Source organism: Phyllobates terribilis, unplaced genomic scaffold (genome assembly GCF_046119375.1).
Source record: "Phyllobates terribilis strain yellow unplaced genomic scaffold, ASM4611937v1 Scaffold_7__3_contigs__length_470593459, whole genome shotgun sequence".
Classification (NCBI taxonomy): Eukaryota; Metazoa; Chordata; class Amphibia; order Anura; family Dendrobatidae; genus Phyllobates; species Phyllobates terribilis.
Genome location: NW_027362767.1, coordinates 366,999,837 through 367,018,657, shown reverse-complemented (window position 1 = coordinate 367,018,657; position 18,821 = coordinate 366,999,837). Strand labels below are relative to the sequence as shown.

At 43.2% G+C, this 18,821-nt stretch overlaps 1 long non-coding RNA gene across 1 annotated transcript in view; it reads left to right on the top strand.

The window, feature by feature from the left end:
* Positions 1 to 14,411: 14,411 nt before the first annotated feature.
* Positions 14,412 to 18,821, top strand: part of LOC141153224 (uncharacterized) — a 38,483-nt gene continuing 34,073 nt past the window's right edge. The window contains exon 1 of the long non-coding RNA XR_012247269.1: positions 14,412 to 14,524. This is a non-coding gene — a long non-coding RNA (uncharacterized lncRNA). The remainder of the gene's footprint in view (positions 14,525 to 18,821) is intronic.

Here is an 18,821-nt window from a genome sequence, read left to right as displayed (position 1 = left end):
GACACCTCCAGCATCACAGTCTCTGTTGGTGGGGGCGGTTTCCACTTTTGGCGCCATTTTCTGTCCCGGCCCACGATGGGATGTGGCCTCTTGCCCTCCTTTGGCACGCCCATAATGGCGTCCGCTGCTCTTCCAAGGCGGGAAATCTGCGGTTTTGGCGGGAAGCGTCGCCCAGTGGCGGGAAACTCTGCAGATGGCGGGAACAAGCTGGAAATGGCGGACAATCGGCGGGAAACGACTGGTGATGGAGTCCGATGGCGTGGACCCTCCGGAACCGGCAGGAGTCTTCTTTCTAAGGTAAACTTGCACTTTTCTTCAGGCACGCAGTACCCGGGTGTTGCGGGCACGTAATCCTGCCGACTACGCCAAAGTTGACGCGCCCCCTGGGACATATTCCTTTGTGAGGGGAATACCCGGCACCGGATCAGATGGGGGGGTTGTAGTCTCCGAGCGGCTGTGACCCGGTCCCGTGCCCAGGGCGTCAAGCTCAGGGTTATGTGGCAGTCTTTACTGATGTTATTAAAGTTCGTTGTGTCGACTACGCCACCCGTTGTGATGCGGTCACTGTGGCCGCCGCTGCTGCAGGGTCCGCTGAGGCTGATGGTGGATGCGCAGCTTGGTGGGATAACCCCCAACGGGAGGGGTATAGCCTCAGAGGGGACAGGCGCAGAGGATGGGGGTTGTGGTGGTGCGGTGCAGCCGGTAATGATTACAGACTCGGGTAGTGCAGTTAAGGGTCTTTACTTACTGCAGATGTTCCTGGTCACTCTAGCTCCAAGTGACCTCCCGAGCCGTGCTGCGTCCACCAGGTCCTGGATCCGGCCAACCCCCAAACAAGTCCGGAGCGTGGCCCTGAGCTCTCCCTCTGTCCTTCCTTCAGCCGTCCCCACCAGTGATTCACCTAAATCCAGCTCCCTCGGGCCTTCTGTTGGGCAACCTTTGGCCTCAGGTTCCCTGACCCTCCATGTGGTGTGCCTTCAGGGTGAATGTAGTGGGTGACCGTGACAGACTCTGCCCACGGTCTCCGGTCTCTGGCTGGGGAATGTCTTTACCCCCACCAGCTTGGGTTCCGGTACCCTTCTGCTGACTCCTCACCCGGTGTTCTTATTTGGGTTCTTGGGTCCCTTCTTTGTCCCCCTCTGGGTCTTTCTGTACTCCACTCTCTCACTCTTCAGGCTCAGGTCTGTTCTGCTCCCTTGCTGCAGGCTGACTTCCTCTGCAGCAGACTTACTCTCTGCGTCTGACCCTGATCTTTGATGGTGCCCACCTTATATAGCCCTCTATGTGTGAGCTCAGGTGACCAGCACCCAATGAGCTCCTACCACTACCCAGACTGCTCCCCCTATCTGCCCCTACACTACATGGGATGTTCCTCCCCCCTCCCACTCCAGCCAGGAACAGGCTCGGTCGCACCTGCACATTTCTAAGTGGGAGTGCCGTCGGCCTGCTCCTCTGGAATGGGATGTATGTAGTGCATGCAGTCTATCTGAGCTCAGTTCCACACTCCTTCCTTACCCGGGAGTGGAATATCACACCTCTGGGTTGAGGTGCAATACTCCTGTAGCAGCCGAATCCTCAGGGTGCTACATCTGGACCTTGCAGATGTTAGCCCTTCCGCATACAACTCCTCCTCCTCTACTTCCTCCACCTCCTCTTGTGCCACCACCTGACTCCGAATTCTGTTTAACATGTGCTCCAGCATGTAAATCACCGGAATAGTCATGCTGATAATGGCATCGTCAGCACTAAACATCTTCGTCGCCATTTCAAAACTGTGCAGAAGGGTGCATAGGTTCCTGATCTGAGACCACTCCTCCAGCGTGATTTGCCCCACCTCTGAATCTCGTTGGCCCAGGCTATACGTCAGAACGTATTGCACCAGGGCTTGTCGGTGCTGCCACAGTCGCTGCAACATGTGCAGAGTTGAATTCCACCGGGTAGGCACATCGCATTTTAGCCGGTGAAGTGGCAGGCCCAACGACTTCTGTAGAGATGTAAGTCGCTGAGCTGCGGGATGCGAACGGCGGAAGTGAGCACACAGCGACCGTGCCCTCTGCAGAAGGCCATCTAGTCTGGGATAGTGGGCTAAAAATTGCTGGACAACCAGGTTCAACACGTGAGCCATACAAGGCACGTGTGTGACATTGCCCCGGCGAAGGGCCGCACCCAGGTTTGCAGCATTGTCGCACACGGCCTTCCCTGGTTTCAGGTCCAGTGGAGACAACCATTCATGAAATTGGTTCTCCAGAGCTGACCACAACTCCTCAGCTGTGTGACTCACATTTCCCAGACATTTCAATGTAAAAACCGCCTGATGACATTGAGCCCTACTGCCAGCATAGTAAGGAGGTGTGCAGGATCCCTTATGCGCAGTTAGAAAGCTTGTGGCATGACCAGACAGGCTTTGGGTGCAGGTGGAAGACCGAGAGGAGGTTGAGGAGGCAGAAGCAGTGGAGGAACTTTGACATAAAGAGGATTGACGCACAACTCGTGGGGACGGCAAGACTTGGACAGCAGCCCCTTGTCCTGCTGTCACCATAGTTACCCAGTGCCCAGTCAGCGACATGTAACGCCCCTGTCCATGCCTACTCGTCCAAGTGTCTGTGGTGAAATGCACCCTGTCACACACAGAGTTTCTCAAAGAAGCGGTGATGTTGTGTGCGACATGCTGGTGGAGCGCAGGCACACCTTTCTTTGAGAAGTAGTGCCGACTGGGCATCTGGTACTGGGGCACTGCGACGGACATAAGGTCTCGAAAATGCTCTGTGTCCACCAGGCGGAAAGGCAGCATTTCTGTAGCCAAGAGCTTGCAGATGGTGAAATTCAACCTCTTAGCTTTCTCATGGCTAGGAGGAAATGGTCTTTTACTTGTCCACATCTGAGGGACCGAGGGCTGGCTATTGTGCTTAGACGGGGTTGATAAGGGTGTCCCCGGCAAACTGCCGGTCTGTGAGGAAGATGCAGGCGGACATGTTAGGTTGCCTTGATCCAAAGGTGGTGCTATCGATGTCGGACAGCGCTCAACACCAGCTGGTGTTACCACCTCCAAAGAAAATGATGACCTGCCAATCACGCTGGCTGTTGCGGGTAAAGAGGTGGCAGGTCTGCGCCCCAAAACAGGTGTGACTGCTGTCCCCCCAGTCACAGAGGATGAACAGGCCGCGGATGCACAAGATATGGCAGACGGTGATTGGCCCGGCCGGCTAGGCCACATTGTAGCACACTGAGCTTCCCACTGCAACTTATGCTTCATGTCCATGTGCCGGTTCATGCATGAAGTACTCAAACTATGTATTTTTTGGCCTCTACTTAGCTTTTGCTGACAAATGTTACAGATAACACGAGTTGGGTCATCTTTATCGATCTGAAAAAATGCCCAGGCTATGCAAGGCTTAGCACCCATGCGACCTGAAGAGCCACCACGACTTGTGGTGAGAGGCAGAGTTGTGTTTGAGGATGCAGTTGTTGACGTGCTTCCAGTACTACGTCTCTGTCCAGGAAGGCGCAACCTGACCTCGTCGTCACTAGCATCTTCCTCCACCTCCTCTGCTGACCTCATCTCTTGGCTGACTGTGGGTTGACAGTAAGTGGGATCTCCGACCTCATCATCATCACCCTGTGCGTTATCACACCCGTCGTCCTCAGAGCCAACCTGTTCCTGCCCTGACAAAAAACTAAAGTTGTCGCTCCAATCAGGTATTTGAGTCTTATCATCGTCTTCCTCATTGTCTCCACCAACAGGAGTTACAGTTTGGGAATGAGGGTCTACATTATGGTCAGAACCTTCTGCGTCTGGTCCTGGATCCGACTCATAAAGATTCTGGGCATCAGTGCAGATCATTTCCTCGTCTGGATTCACAGAAGCGCTGGAGTCGACCTCTGATTCCCAGGCTATAGTATGAGTAAACAGCTCTGCAGACTCAACCATCTGTTCTACCTCATACTCAGACGGGCAGCTGGAGATTTGGGAGCTGTGAGGAAGCAAGTGCGATTTGGGTGACACCTTTGAGGACTGGAGTATTTGTGATGTTGAAGTTGATGTGGAGGAGAGCCCACTTAAAGGAGCACTTGATATCCGTTGAAGCACCTGCTGTTTTTGTGCCTCATCTGGAATTTGTAGCGATTGGCGTAGCCGTAAGAAAGGGATCTTATCACATTGTCCGCTAAAAGAAGTAGACATTTTAGTTTGGCTGGAAGATGGTCTTTCTTCTGCACCTACCCCATGGACACAACCTTTTTTCCCCTTCCCAACACGCCTATTCCCCTTTCCACCAGCAGCAGGCCTTTTTCCACTCATTTTGGTGGTTAACTAATTCACAACTCTGGAGTTGTTTGCACAAAAAAACAATAGATGGTAACCGAGCAGAGCTGAGTGGCCAAACTGTGGTATTAGGCCAAAACTATTGGCTGGGCTAGATGCAGAAAAAAATTATTTTTAATTTGCAACCTGATGGAGGTCAGTATAGATGGACTAATAGAACAAGTCCCACACGCTGCTAGAAGCCCAAATATTTTTTCAGAGATAAATGAAGAAAAAAATTATTTTTAATTTGCAACCTAATGGAGGTCAGTATAGATGGACTAATAGACCAAGTCCCACACACTGCTAGAAGCCCAAATATTTTTTCAGAGCTAGATGCAGAAAAAAAATATTTTTAATTTGCAACCTGATGGAGGTCAGTATAGATGGACTAATAGACCAAGTCCCACACACCGCTAGAAGCCCAAATATTTTTTCAGAGCTAGATGCAGAAAATTTTTTTATTCAATTTGCAACCTGATGGAGGTCAGTATAGATGGACTAATAGACCAAGTCCCACACACTGCTAGAAGCCCAAATATTTTTTCAGAGCTAGATGCAGAAAATTTTTTTATTCAATTTGCAACCTGATGGAGGTCAGTATAGATGGACTAATAGACCAAGTCCCACACACTGCTAGAAGCCCAAATATTTTTTCAGAGCTAGATGCAGAAAAAAATTATTTTTAATTTGCAACCTGATGGAGGTCAGTATAGATGGACTAATAGACCAAGTCCCACACACTGCTAGAAGCCCAAATATTTTTTCAGAGCTACATGCAGAAAAAAATTATTTTTAATTTGCAACCTGATGGAGGTCAGTATAGATGGACTAATAGAACAAGTCCCACACGCTGCTAGAAGCCCAAATATTTTTTCAGAGATAAATGAAGAAAAAAATTATTTTTAATTTGCAACCTGATGGAGGTCAGTATAGATGGACTAATAGACCAAGTCCCACACACTGCTAGAAGCCCAAATATTTTTTCAGAGCTAGATGCAGAAAAAAAAAATTTTTAATTTGCAACCTGATGGAGGTCAGTATAGATGGACTAATAGACCAAGTCCCACACACTGCTAGAAGCCCAAATATTTTTTCAGAGCTAGATGCAGAAAAAAATTATTTTTAATTTGCAACCTGATGGAGGTCAGTATAGATGGACTAATAGAACAAGTCCCACACGCTGCTAGAAGCCCAAATATTTTTTCAGAGATAAATGAAGAAAAAAATTATTTTTAATTTGCAACCTGATGGAGGTCAGTATAGATGGACTAATAGACCAAGTCCCACACACTGCTAGAAGCCCAAATATTTTTTCAGGGCTAGATGCAGAAAAAAATTATTTTTAATTTGCAACCTGATGGAGGTCAGTATAGATGGACTAATAGACCAAGTCCCACACACTGCTAGAAGCCCAAATATTTTTTCAGAGCTAGATGCAGAAAAAAATTATTTTTAATTTGCAACCTGATGGAGGTCAGTATAGATGGACTAATAGAACAAGTCCCACACGCTGCTAGAAGCCCAAATATTTTTTCAGAGATAAATGAAGAAAAAAATTATTTTTAATTTGCAACCTGATGGAGGTCAGTATAGATGGACTAATAGACCAAGTCCCACACACTGCTAGAAGCCCAAATATTTTTTCAGAGCTAGATGCAGAAAAAAATTATTTTTAATTTGCAACCTGATGGAGGTCAGTATAGATGGACTAATAGACCAAGTCCCACACACTGCTAGAAGCCCAAATAATTTTTCAGAGCTAGATGCAGAAAAAAATTATTTTTAATTTGCAACCTGATGGAGGTCAGTATAGATGGACTAATAGACCAAGTCCCACACACCGCTAGAAGCCCAAATATTTTTTCAGAGCTAGATGCAGAAAAAAATTATATTCAGTTTGCAACCTGATGGAGGTCAGTATAGATGGACTAATAGAATGATGCTATGCCCAAAAGATTTTACTTCACTAGGTGCAGTAAAAAAATTGGTATTCTATACACAGGTGGTATATCTTGCAACACAGATAGGCTACTCCACTGACTAACACACTCTGCAATAGGCCAAAAAGGATTAGCTTTGCTAGATTCAGCCAAATGCTGTGAAAAAAACTTGCACAGCACTGGCACAGACCTGCCTGGCAAAAACTGATAGGAACTGATGTAACCTAGTCCTGAAAAGGACTCCAATTACAATTAGTCTTTACTCCCACAATCTATCTATTTAAGAGCACAGACCTGCCTGATAAAAGTCGTAGGAAATGCTGTAACCTAGTCCTTAAAAGGACTGCAATCACAACTATTCCCTACTCCCAAGCTATCTGTATATTTGTGCGAAAATTGGCTTGAAATTAACAAGGTATAGCGCACACAGCAACAGCGGTGCCGTCTAACACGCAGCTGCAGCAGTGAGAAAATGGTGGCGACGGGGAAAATGGCTTGGTCTTATAGGGCAAGGACATGTGACATACACTGCCAATCACACATGCCCTTGCTTGTGTGAAAAAAAGCACTTCGCTCCGTGTGTGCGCTGCTGATAGGCTGACAGATTGCACCTCCCCACTGCAAATGCGGGAAAGAGAAAAAAAAATGGAGATCTTCATTGTTCCTGCAGAGATCCATCCCCTGCCCCTCCCCCCGCCCCGCTGTACACTCAAACTGCGTATTAACATTAATTTTCATCATTACTGAGAAAAAATCCAGTTATGATTTTGGTGCACGAACAGTTATCGAACATAACCTCGAACAGCCGAATTTTTCTCAAATTGTTCGTGTTCGCCGACCGGCTCGAACACCGCCCAAAACAGCTCGAATTTGAGATTGGCGAACAGTTCGAGTAGAACAACGCTCATCTCTATTAATGACCTTGTAGGGGACATACAGAGTAGTATTTCAATATTTGCAGATGACACTAAACTCTGCAGGGTAATCAATACAGAGGAGGACAATTTTATATTACAGGAGGATCTATGTAAACTAGAAGCTTGGGCTGATAAATGGCAAATGAGCTTTAATGGGGATAAATGTAAAGTAATGCACTTGGGCAGAGGAAATAAAATGTATAACTATATGCTTAATTGTAAAACACTGGGCAAAACTGTCACTGAAAAGACCTGGGTGTATTGGTGGACGACAAGCTCACGTTTGGTGGCCAGTGTCAGGCAGCTGCTGAAAAGGCAAATAAAGTAATAGGGTGCATTAAAAGAGGCATAGATGCTCCTGAGGAGAGCATAATTTTACCTATATACAAGTTACAAGTGAGACTACACTTAGAATACTGTGTATAGTTCTGGTCTCCGGTGTATAAGAAAGACATAGCTGAACTAGAGCGGGTGCAGAGAAGAGCGACCAAGGTTATTACAGGACGGGGGGGTCTGCAATACCAAGACAGGTTATTACACTTGGGGTTATTTAGTTTGGAAAAACGAAGGGGTGATCTTATTACTATGCACAAGTATATGAGGGGACAGTACAAAGACCTTTCTACTGTTCTTTTTACTCTGAGGCCTGAGACGGGGACAAGGGGGTATCTTCTACGTCTGGAGGAAAGAAGGTTTAATCATAATCACAGACGCGGATTCTTTACTGTAAGAGCAGTGAGACTATGGAACTCTCTGCCGCATGATGTTGTAATGAGTGATTCACTACTAAAATTTAAGAAGGGCATGGATGTCTTTCTTGAAAAGTATAATATTACAGGTTATATACACTGTGTTCCAAATTATTATGCAAATAATATTTTCTCAGAATTTCCCAAATTACCTATATGAATTGCAGTCATTGTAATTTTCCAGTCAAATAACTATTAGAGTACAATTGAAAGGTTTTTGTACAAGCTGCCTATGATAACAGTATATTTTTTAAAAAAATAAAACACTCAAACTGCACTCAAAATGCATGTTCCAAATTATTATGCACAGCAGAGTTTTCAACCTTTTCATTTTAATAAAGAACAAAAAAATTGTCATTTTTGAAATTATAAGCATTAGCAGGTTATTACAAACTGAAATCAAACAGTTTTCAACTCAAAACTTTATTCTAGGTGATGTTACATTTGAACATAGGACCGCTTGTTCGAAAGGAGCTTCTGAACTCTCTCGTCCATTGAATTTGTCAGGTTTTGGATGGTTTCTGCTTCAATTGTTTTGCATGAGGACAGAATACCCTCCCAGAGCTGTTGCTTAGATGTGAACTGCCTCCCGCCATCATAGACACTTCTTTTGATGATGCTCCAGAGGTTCTCAATGGGGTTGAGGTCAGGGGAGCATGGGGGCCACACCATAAGTTTGTCCCCTCTTATGCCCATAGCAGCCAGAGATGCAGATGTGTTACGTGCAGCATGAGACGGGGCATTATCATGCATGAAAATGATCTTGCTGCGGAATGCACGGTTCTTCTTCTTGAACCATGAAAGGAAGTGCTGTTTGACAAACTCAACACACATTATGGAGTTCATCTTTACCCCTTCAGGGATCCTAAAAGGGCCGACAATCTTTCTCCCCATGATTCCAGCCCAAAACATTACTCCACCTCCTCCTTGTTAGCGCCTTAGCCATGTTTGCATGGGGTGTCCATCAACCAGCCATCCTCCACTCCATCCATCTGGACCATCGAGATCATTTCATGCATGATAATGCCCCGTCTCATTCTGCACATAACACATCTGCATCTCTGGCTGCTATGGGCATAAAACGTTTAATGGAGGCTAGAAATGTCAATATTTTCAGTGCAATTATATGTGATCCGTGTGTCAGACAAACCACAGTTTTAAATAGCTGGCCTGTAGGTAAATATTTTTAACAGCGACGAACTTGTGTCAATCTGTTCACTGACACACTACAAAATTTTTTTAATGGAGGCCAGAAATGGCAATATTTTCAGCACAATTATATATGGTCCGTGTGACGTATAAACCACAGTTTTGAATACCTGGCCTGTAGGTAACTATTTTTAACAGCAAACTGGTGACAATAGCTTCACTGACACACTGCAACAAAATTTAAATGGAGGCCAGAAATGGCAAGATTTTCAGAGCAATTATATGTGATCCGTGTGATGGAGAAACCATAGTTTTAAATACCTAGCTTGTAGGTAACTATTTTTAACAGCAAGCTGTTGTCAATAGCTTCACTGACAATCTGCAACAAAATTTTATTGTAGGCCAGAAATGGCAATATTTTCAGCGTAATTATATGTGATCTGTGTGACGGAGAAACCACAGTTTTAAATAGCTGGCCTGTAGGTAACTATTTTTAACAGCGCCGACCTTGTGTCAGTCAGTTCACTGACACACTGCAACAAAATTTTAATGGAGGCCAGAAATGGCAATATTTTCAGCGCAATTATATATGATCCGTGAGAAGGAAAAAACACAGTTTTATATATCTGGCCTGTAGGTAACTATTTTTAACAGCAAACTGGTGTCAATAGCTTCACTGACACACTGCAACAAAATTTCAATGGAGGCCAGAAATGGCAATATTTTCAGCCCAATTATATGTGATCCGTGTGACGGACAAACCACAGTTTTTAATACCTGGCCTGTAGGTAACTATTTTTAACAGCAAACTGGTGTCAATAGCGTCACTGACACACTGCAACAAAATTTCAATGGATGCCAGAAATGGCACTATTTTTAGCACAATTATATGTGATCTGTGTGACGGAGAAACCACAGTTTTAAATATCAGGCCCAGAGGTAACTATTTTTGACAGCAAACCGGTGTCAATAGCTTCATTGACGCACTGCAATAAAATTTTAATGGAGGCCAGAAATGGCAATATTTTCAGCGCAATTATATGTGATCCATGTGACGGACAAACCACAGTTTTAAATAGCTGGCCTGTAGGTAACTCTTTTTCACAGCGCCAACCTCATGTCAATCAGTTCACTGACACACTGCAACAAAATTTAAATGGAGGCCAGAAATGGCTGAATTTGAAGCAACCTTAGATGTGATCCGTGTGATGGAGAAACCAGTTTTAAATACCTGGCCAGTAGGTAACTATTTTTAACAGCAAACTGGTGCAAATAGCTTCACTAACACACTGCAACAAACTTTTAATGGAGGCTAGAAATGTCAATATTTTCAGCGCAATTATATGTGATCCGTGTGACAGACAAACCACAGTTTTAAAAAGCTGGCGTGTAGGTAAATATTTTTAACAGCGCTGACCTTATGTCAATCTGTTCACTGACACACTACAAAAATTTTTTAATGGAGGCCAGAAATGGCAACATTTTCAGCACAATTATAAATGATCCGTGTGACGTACAAACCACAGTTTTGAATACCTGGCCTGTAGGTAACTATTTTTAACAGCAAACTGGTGTCAATAGCTTCACTGACACACTGCAACAAAATTTAAATGGAGGCTAGAAATGGCAATATTTTCAGCGCAATTATATGTGATCAGTGTGACGGAGAAACCATAGTTTTAAATACTTGGGCTGTAGGTAACTATTTTAACAGCAAACTGGTGTCAATAGCTTCACTGACACACTGCAACAAAATTTCAATGGAGGCCAGAAATGGCAATATTTTCAGCACAATTATATGTGATCTGTGTGACGGAGAATCCACAGTTTTAAATAGCTGGCATGTAGGTAACTATTTTTCACAGCGCCGACATTGTGTCAATCAGTTCACTGACACACTGCAACAAAATTTAAATGGAGGCCAGAAATGGCAATATTTTCACTGCAATTATATATAATCCATGTGATGGACAAATTACAGTTTTAAATATCTGGCCTGTAGGTAACTATTTTTAACAGCAAACTGGTGTCAATAGCTTCACTGACACACTGCAACAAAATTTCAATGGAGGCCAGAAATGACAATATTTTCAGCGCAATTATATGTGATCCGTGTGACGGAGAAACCATAGTTTTAAATACTTAGCTTGTAGGTAACTATTTTTAACAGCAAACTGTTGTCAATGGCTTCACTGACACACTGCAACAAAATTTTATTGGAGGCCAGAAATGGCAATATTTTCAGCGCAATTATATGTGATCCGTGTGACGGAGAAACCACAGTTTTAAATAGCTGGCCTGTAGGTAACTATTTTCAACAGCAAACTGGTGTCCGAAGCTTCAAGACAGAAAGGGCAATATTTTCTGTGCAATTATATCTGATCCATGTGATGGAGAAACCACAGTTTTAAATACCTGGCCTGTATGTAACTATTTTTAACAGCAAACTGGTGTCAATCGCTTCACTGACACACTGCTACAAAATTTTAATGTATGCCAGAAATGGCAATATTTTCAGCGCAATTGTATGTGATCCGTGAGACGGACAAACCACATTTTTTAATAGCTGGCTTGTAGGTAACTATTTTTAACAGCACTGACCTCATGTCAATCAGTTCAAAATTTAAATGGAGGGAAGAAATGGCAATATTTTCAGCGCAATTATATGTGATCCATGTGACAGACAAACCACAGTTTTAAATAGCTGGCCTGTAGGTAACTGTTTTCAACAGCAAACTGGTGTCAGTAGCTGCAAGCCAGAAAGTGCAATATGTTCAGCGCAATTATATGTGATCCATGTGACGGAGAAACCACAGTTTTAAATACCTGGCCTGTAGGTAAATATTTTTAACAGCAAACTGGTGTCAATCGTTTCACTGACACACTGCTAAAATTTTTTAATGTAGGCCAGAAATGGCAATATTTTCAGCGCAATTATATGTGATCCATGTGACGGACAAACCACAGTTTTAAATAGCTGGCCTGTAGGTAACTATTTTTCACAGCGCCAACCTCGTGTCAATCAGTTCACTGACACACTGCAACAAAATTTAAATGGAGGCCAGAAATGGCTGAATTTGAAGCAACCTTAGATGTGATCCATGTGATGGAGAAACCAGTTTTAAATCCCTGGCCTGTAGGTAACTATTTTTAACAGCAAACGGGTGTCAATAGCTTCACTGACACACTGCAACAAAATTTTAATGGAGGCTAGAAATGTCAATATTTTCAGCGCAATTATATGTGATCCGTGTGACAGACAAACCACAGTTTTAAATAGCTGGCCTGTAGGTAAATATTTTTAACAGCGCCGACCTTGTGTCCATCTGTTCACTGACACACTACAAAATTTTTTTAATGAAGGCCAGAAATGGCAATATTTTCACCACAATTATATGTGATCCATGTGACGGAGAAACCATAGTTTTAAATACCTAGCTTGTAGGTAGCTATTTTTAACAGAAAATTGTTGTCAATAGCTTCACTGACACACTGCAGCAAAATTTGATTGGAGGCCAGAAATGGCAATATTTTTAGCGCAATTATATGTGATCCGTGTAATGGAGAAACCACAGTTTTAAATAGCTGGCCTGTAGGTAACTATTTCTAATAGCGCCGACCTTGTGTCAATCAGTTCACTGACACACTGCAACAAAATTTTAATGGAGGCCAGAAATGGCAATATTTTCAGCGCAATTATATGTGATCCGTGTGAAGGACAAACCACAGTTTTAAATAGCTGGCCTGTATGTAACTATTTTTAACAGCAAACTGGTGTCACTAGCTTCACTGACACACTGCAACAAAATTTCAATGGAGGCCAGAAATGGCAATATTTTCATCCCAATTATATATGATCCGTGTGACGGAGAAACCATAGTTTTAAATATCTAGCCTATAGGTAACTATTTTTAACAGCAAACTGGTGTCAATAGCTTAACTGACACACTGCAACAAAATTTTAATGGAGGCCAGAAATGGCAATATTTTCAGCGCAATTATATGTGATCCGTGTGACGGAGAAACCACAGTTTGAAATAGCTGGCCTGTATGTAACTATTTTCAGCAGCAAACTGATGTCAGTAGCTTCAAGCCAGAAATGGCAATATTTTCAGCGCAATTATATGTGATCCGCGTGACGGAGAATCCACAGTTTTAAATACCTGGCCTGTATGTAACTATTTTTAACAGTAAACTGGTGTCAATCGCTTCACTGACACACTGCTACAAAATTTTAATGTTTGCCAGAAATGGCAATATTTTCAGCGCAATTATATGTGATCCGTGTGACGGACAAACCACATTTTTAAATAGCTAACCTGTAGGTAACTATTTTTAACAGTGCCGACCTCGTTTCAATCAGTTCATTGACACACTGCAACAAAATATTAATGGAGGCCAGAAATGGCAATATTTTCAGCGCAATTATATGTGATCCGTGTGACTGAGAAACCACAGTTTTAAATATCTGGCCTGTATGTAACTATTTTTAACAGCAAACTGGTGTCAATTGCTTCACTGACTCACTGCTACAAAATTTTAATGTATGTCAGAAATCGCAATATTTTCAGCGCAATTATATGTGATCCGTGTGACTGAGAAACCACAGTTTTAAATATCTGGCCTGTATGTAACTATTTTTAACAGCAAACTGGTGTCAATTGCTTCACTGACTCACTGCTACAAAATTTTAATGTATGTCAGAAATCGCAATATTTTCAGCGCAATTATATGTGATCCGTGTGACGGACAAACCACATTTTTAAATAGCTGACCTGTAGGTATCTATTTTTAACAGCGTCGACGTCGTGTCAATCAGTTCACTGACACACTGCAACAAAATTTAAATGGAGGCCATAAATGGCTGAATTTGGAGCAAACGTATATGTGATCCGTGTGACAGAGAATCCACAGTTTTAAATACCTTGCTCGTAAATAACTATTTTTAACAGTAAACTGGTGTGAATAGCTTCACTGACACACTGCAACAAAATTTTAATGTATGCCAGAAATGGCAATATTTTCATCGCAATCATATGTGATCCGTGTGACGGACAAACCATAGTTTTAACCCTGCTATTCTGTTCGGGTCCATATGACCCGAAATTAAATTTGAGACCCTGCAGATTATTTATATGCGGATCTGAAACTTATGATTAATTGACTTTTCCTCATTTGAGGGGTTCTTACTATGAGTTTTTTTTTGTTTTGTTTTTTTGTTTACTTTTTGCTACACGCTGATTGTTACACTTGTACTGTCAATATGACCTGATAACATTTTATACTGTTCAACAGGTCACTAATTATTTCTACCTGTTAAATGTATTTGTTTTCCTGCGTGCTTCATCTCATTATTCAAAAGGGTGGAGGTTTCACTGTTCTTATCAGTGAGCAAGTACTCATCCAGTCATTTCTCTTTCAATTCTGTGAGAGAGGACACTGAGCTGTGAATACACATCTTTACAGGTATGTTACATATAAGCTATGCTTTTCTTCTCAAATTATTCAATTCTGTTCTTTAGATTGCATATTGTAAAGCCATTTTTTGATTACTGTGTCATGATGTAAGCTAATGTGTGCCCGTCTAAAGGTACCCTTAGGCTTGTGTAGACTGAATGTTTGTCTAGGAGGGGGTGTATTCTCACTGATGTGATATATTGATTGCATGGATGAGCATTGAGTACAGATTTGAACAGGGTCTGTTTTAGGGCCCCACCCCACAGACACAGATGCACCTTGCAATTGCGATGCTGCAACGTTACAAACGCGAGGCTCCAGCATCACAAGCGTAGCGGTCACATTGCACTTTCTTCATCGCTGTGAGAGCGATGGGGCCCTTACTGTAGTATATAAGCTCTTTTTGTTGTGAAACTGGTTATAAATTTTTCTATCTCTTTTATTGTTATTTATTTATATAGTTCGTTTTTTTCATCATTTTTCCTTTGTTGCTTTATAAAATACATTAACACAAAGTAATGTTTAGTTAGATTTCATGTTATAGTAATAGAAATCTTATAAGCAAACATATATGTGATCCGTGTGACGGAGAATCCACAGTTTTAAATACCTGGCCTGTAGGTAACTGTTTTTAACAGCAAACTGGTGTCAATATCTTCACTGACACACTGCAACAAACTTTTAATGGAGACCAGAAATGGAAATATTTTCAGCACAATTATATGTGATCCGTGTGACGGACACACAGTTTTAAATAGCTGGCCTGTGGGTAACTATTTTTAACAGCGCTGACCTTGTGTCAATCAGTTCACTGACACACTGCAACTAAATTTTAATGGAGGCCAGAAATGGCAATATTTTCAGCACAATTATATGTCATCCGTGTGACGGACAAACCACAGTTTTAAATACCTGGCCTGTAGGTAACTAGTTTTAACAGCAAACTGGTGGCAATAGCTTCACTGACACACTGCAACAAAATTTCAATGGAGGCCAGAAAGGGCAATATTTGCAGCGCAATTATTTGTGATCCGTGTGACGGAGAAACCACAGTTTTAAATACCTGGCCTGTAGGTAACTATTTTTAACCACAGTTTTGAACAGCTGGATTTTTAGCGCTGTAACATGGAAAGGACCTGGCTGTATTCTGCAGTGCCAACAAGCAAATGGCGCAGATAAACGGTGTTCTCTGGATTGCTTTTTAAGCAAATAATGAGGATTAAGATCCAAATAAAAATATTCCTGGCCCCTGAGACCAGGGCCTATGTCTAGAAATGTCTAACAGCAGCAGCAGACCGAACTGGAATGGAGCCTCTTGTGCTATATGCACTGCAGTCTGCTATATATGACGTGCCCCCTGGGGCCGTGGGGTACTCGGTAGCCGGGCCGGTTGGTGCTGTGGATGTCACGGTGGCAGTGACCCAGTCCGTGACCCAGGGCAGTCAATTAAAGGGAAAGTAAAAGGGGAATAATGTTCGTCACGCCACCTGTGGTATGTGGCTATATGGGGCCGCCACAGCGGTGCAGATCCACTGGAGCTGATGGTGATGCAGCAGAGTTGGTTCAGCTCTCCACAGGCAGAGCTAAGCTCCAGGGCAGTATATGAAGAATTGTGTGAAGTTTATGTTGTTGGTGCAGTGTAATGCAGGGCTGAGGGCGCAGGTAATGACCAGACAACAACTTAATGGCTGTTTCCTCTATCTTTACTTGCGGTTTATCAAGCAGACCGAGGCACGGGTACTGGCTGGTTGTGGAGGCCCGGGCGGCCTGGAAGCAAGCTGGGGATCCACCTCGCCAGGTAGAGTTGTAGGCCTTCCCTTTGCGCTATTCTCTTTGGCTCTGCTGCTTGAAGCTATGCTGTGGCCCTTGTCCCTGAGTAAAATGTCTCATCCTCACCCATATGGCAGGCAGCTCGGGCCTTCCTCAAGTGTCGCTCCCACGTGGTGGTGCTGGGCCCTATGATGCTGCTGAGCCGCCAGGCATCTGGTGGGGCCAGGAGACCTGCAGTCTCCTGCCCTCTGGATTTAGCTGCTGGGCCTTCAGTGCCCCACAATCACGGACTCCGGTGTCCGGTTCCTTTGCGCTTCTCTCTGTGGTGAGCTTATTCACAGCTCCCTTCCCCAGGTCCATTCCTCATCGTTCTCCTGTCTCCAACTCCTTGCACTAACTCTTACTAACCCCGCCTCCAGATTCCAGTTTGAAGGGGAGAAGCTCCCTTTTCTGGTCTGGAGCGAGGAAAGTGTTCTATGCTGATATCCCTGATTAGGAGACCCCTCCTTGCTTCAAGGCATGGCATCATCCCTTGTGAGGGAGGCAATGCCACTGTGGCAACTGGACCCCTGGGGTGCCTCATATACACTGCCTGCCTGCCTATATACACTGCCTGCCTGATATCTCTGCAGATGGATTAGTCCTCAGAAGGACTGTTTGTTGAGATGGATATGTGTAATATACTTCTGTTCTACCTACACTACCTAATAAACAAGCAAATATCTCCCTAGCTCAGCAGCACCTCTCCCTACACTGTCTGATTGCAGAGTAGACGGACGAGCACGGCAGCGCCAGGTCTGATATAGACCTGATGATGCTGTGCGGCCAGCCAATCACTGTAATGCCACAACCAACATGGCTGCGGCATTACAGTGAGTGGAAGGCATTCCCTGCATGTTCATTGGCTCTGTAAAGATCGGCAAACATGCAGGGAGGGGACCCGAGCATCCGCCCGAGCATCTCGCAAGTACTCGGCAAGCTCCGAGCATCTCGAGTACTGAGATGCTCGGGCGAGTAGCGAGTACTTGCGAGTATGCTCGCTCAACACTAACTATTAGGCGACAGACTTAAACGGTGGCCATCAGACATGATCCCATATTACTGCCGTATAAATACAGACATTTTTGGGAACGTGTCAGATATTATACTCTATTAAAAGTATGGCAGTTGTGTGTTCTAACCTGTTCACAGTTGATCGTTGGCAAATACCATACTATTAGGCGACTGACTGAAACCGTGGCCATCAGACATGATCCCATATTACTGCCGTAATAATACAGAATTTTTTGGGAGCATGTCAGATATTACACTCCATTTAAAGTCTACCAGGTGTATGTTGTCCCAAACTATTGAAACTCGGTCCTTGACAAATACAGACATTTTTGGGAGCGTGTCAAATATTATACTCCATTTAAAGTATGGCAGTTGTGTGTTCAAACCTATTCACAGTTGGTCGATGACCAATAGCATACCTGTGAACAATGTTTTAAAAAACAACAAATCTGTAGCGGCGTATAACTGCCAGATAAGAAGAGATTCAAGACACCCCTGGAAGAAGCGATCAGCGAAACGGTTTCTGTTGAGTGTGGGGAGGACACAGCTGTCTCTAGCGTCCCCTGGGACCTATTTCATCACTAGGTAATGGATTTATTTCCCTCTACTGTGTAGCCTTGTGGACTTAAGGTGGATTAGCCACATTAACTGTATGGCCTTGCCTATTGGTCTATTGTACACAAGAACTATTTATACGTAGAGTAATTACTCTGATGCACTTGCACAGTATTTTGCTGAGTATTTCTTACTTTTTTCCTCTAGTTACTCACTTTGGAGGGGACATATGTGATATGGATTTATTCTCTTCTCTTTTTGACATTTGATTTAAGGTTCCCTTTGTGTGTACGCTGCTCTATTATACATCCTGCCACTATCCATGAGATAATACTGTGTGTCAAACATCTTCTTTTTTGGAGGTTATTTACCCTGTCTTTTTAACTTGTTTTTATTACTCTTCAAATAAAATTGTTGTTGTTGTTTATACAGTATTTTGAAGTGTCTGACTTCATGATTTTGGACTTTTTTTTGAGTATAACTGTGAACAATGTTGTCAGAGTATTATGCCACTTTTATGGACTGACAATAAAACATACAAAAACCAAGCTAAAATGGATTTTCCTGAAAAAAATGTTAATAAACATTCTTTCCAGGGTAATGACTTGTATATAAGGCCAAAGAAATAATAAAAAAAAGTTATGGACTGTGGAAGAGATTTATGTGATGATAATGCAAGCTGATGATACCACCTAGCAGCACCTGTCCCTATTGTAAATGCATGCAACAGCATTATCAGTAGGGAATAGAATAGATTTTTAATTTTTTTCAGCAGCACCAGCAGCACGCAGTATAAGGCAATAATACCTGGCTGGATTTGTGTAATACACTATCCATACTGCGATAACTCACTCGTAAATTAATTTCAGATAAGACAGGTAATATTCTAGACTATAGAATCTATTTGAATTGTCCTTCCCATTATTAA